The sequence below is a fragment of the Nothoprocta perdicaria genome, unplaced genomic scaffold (assembly GCF_003342845.1).
Source record: "Nothoprocta perdicaria isolate Ctin4 unplaced genomic scaffold, notPer1 scaffold_89, whole genome shotgun sequence".
Lineage (NCBI taxonomy): Eukaryota > Metazoa > Chordata > Aves > Tinamiformes > Tinamidae > Nothoprocta > Nothoprocta perdicaria.
The window spans coordinates 2,087,898-2,090,535 of NW_020456187.1; positions in this window are offsets into that span (position 1 = coordinate 2,087,898).

Below are 2,638 nucleotides of genomic sequence, written 5' to 3' on the forward strand. Positions count from 1 at the left end.
TTCTTTCTTTCTTTCTTTCTTTCTTTCTTTCTTTCTTTCTTTCTTTCTTTCTTTCTTTCTTTCTTTCTTTTCTTTTCTTTTCTTTTCTTTTCTTTGTTTCAGTTCTTAGAAGTGCTTCAGTTTAGCTGCATGTTGCGTAAAGGACATTCTCTTCTGCTCAGCTTATGACCCAGTAATGTTGGTGGAGTCTTGATATTAGGAAAAATATTAGGAATATTAGGAATATTAGGAGTCTTGATATTAGGAAAAACCATCAACCATTGCTTTCAGTCTTCCTTCTTCACATCTGTCCAGCACTCATGACATGACTGGATTCTAATCCCAGCACCAATGTTAAACAGGAGAAATACAGCTAAGTGCTGGAAAATAAATGTAGACAAACAGTCTGTGCCTCTGTACAGAAAGACCAGTGTCTCATGAGACCTCCAGCTTACCTCTCCATTTACCCAGAGTCTTTATTTATATAATTCAGCTGTATGTACAAACTATCTGAAAAAAAAAGTGACATTGCATAATGCTAAAATGGGTGAATGCAGGACGTTGATGAGGGATGCATCAAATTATCCCTTGATGTTGATCAAACTTGGCAATGTGCCCCTGTAACAGCTTCTTTGGAGTGATTCCGAGTTACCTTTCCTGGAATGACTCTTCAAGGCACTTACTTCTCTGATGCTCAAGAACTGCTTATTTTAAAACTACATTTATTTTGCTTCTGTTTCTACAGAACTGCAGCCCCCTTCTTCGGTGCTTCAAAATGACTTCCCACACCTGTACTTTCTTTCTTCCTCAGGTTATCCATTGCCACTATCTCTGTCCTGGTTATTTCTCTCAGCCTCTTTGCTCCTACTGGACCTTCATATGGGTAGCAAGATCCTGTCCCAGGTCAAAGTGAAGTACATCTGCCAACTGATTCCTGCATGATGTGCATCCCATGTTTTTAAAGGAGACTGCATAATACTGGGCTGGATTTCAGCTCACTGAGAGATTGTTACATAGCTGGAGCCATTACTACAAAATTACCAAATAAAACATACATTTTCATTCCCCATGGTAATAAAGATTATTGAAGTACCTCTCCTGGGACAATTATAATGAGATAATACAGAACTCTTGACTGATTCCAGTGGCAGTAAAAAAAAATCAAAGAGCATTCAACAAGACATTAGTATATGCCTTGGCTCCAATGACTTGCCTTTCTCATGGGATAATAAAGTTATCAAATTAGTTTTAAAAAGGTGAAAGATCCATTTTTCAACCCATCTGACAGGTTTTCCCTGAATAATGTCATTATGATGAGGTGCACAGGACAGCATGGTTGTTTATTGCTTTTGGTCTAGACACCAAAGGACATTAAGTATTTTTCCCCTTTTGTCTCTGCAGTGTAATGTTTATACTCCAAGTGACCAGGCCAATTGAATGATAAAGAACAGATTTTTTTTTTCTTTTTTCTTTTTTTTTTTTCTCCTGCACACCCGATGCATAAATATAACCGTATGTTCAAGCCAGCATTTGCAGAATTGTAGCCTAAATGGTCTACTGGGTTAAATAGCTCGTCTGTTTCCCATTATCCCTCTGCAGCAAATTGCATACTTTCCAAAGAACGATGCTGGCATGGACAGCTTAACAACCTTGCTTCCTGGGGATCAGGGATGGAGGTCACAAAACATATTATGAACTGCTCCAAGGCCCTGTTCCTCAGACCTTCTTTATCAGAACTGCTGCCCTGGGATGCCTCTAGTGACGCTGAAAGGAGCAAAGCCCTCTGAGAAGACATTTCAACCCAATTCCCCTCTCTCCATCGAACATTAAGGGAAACAGGACCCCGTGGCTCCTAATTGGATCATTTCAAGCATGTATTAAAGGTAGGGTTTTGCCCAAGAACTGATGTCTCCCACAATTTGAGTCACAAGGATATTTTTCATTTTACGAGCACTATTGTACTTCCCTGTGCTGGGAGGTGAATCCCAAACTTTCAGAAGTGAGAGCATGAGAGCCTGCAGTCCCAAACTAAACAGCTCAGCTCTCAACAGCAGTCACAAACCCTCATCCTGTGCAGCTCAGGCACCGTAGTTTGTGGTTAACATATACATTAAGTGGCAAACAGGACCACTTACTTGGTGATCTCCTTGGTATGCTGCTTTAGGAAAAGGGATTGGCCAGAGCTGATGGTGACAATTCAAGAAACATTCTTCTTTTTGAAAAAAAAATGCAAGTGGAGAAAAAATAAAAGTAACACATATCTTCTACATCCTCCCAAAATATCTGTCAGTAAACCAGCCTAGAATATTCCCCTACTGTGATTGTGATTTCAGCCACAGATCTGTTTAATTTCCATTGTAATAGAGCCCCACAGGGTCAGTCAACTTACTCACACTTGTGTAGAGCAACTTCTACATTTACTTTAATCCTACATGAACCCTTGACTGTTGTGGAGCACTTGCGTGGATTACCATCTAATGGGGTCTTCATTGCTTCTTTCTCGATTTCTAGCCCTGCACACTTGAGTTCACAGGCTGCCTTGGGTCCTCTCTTGTGTCCTCCATGCCTGCGTGCCTCCTCTGAAACTCATTACTAAAAAGCCTGGGTTTCTTTAAGTAGCATTTAGGAAGCTGTAAACTGTCTTTTTTTTTTTTTTTTT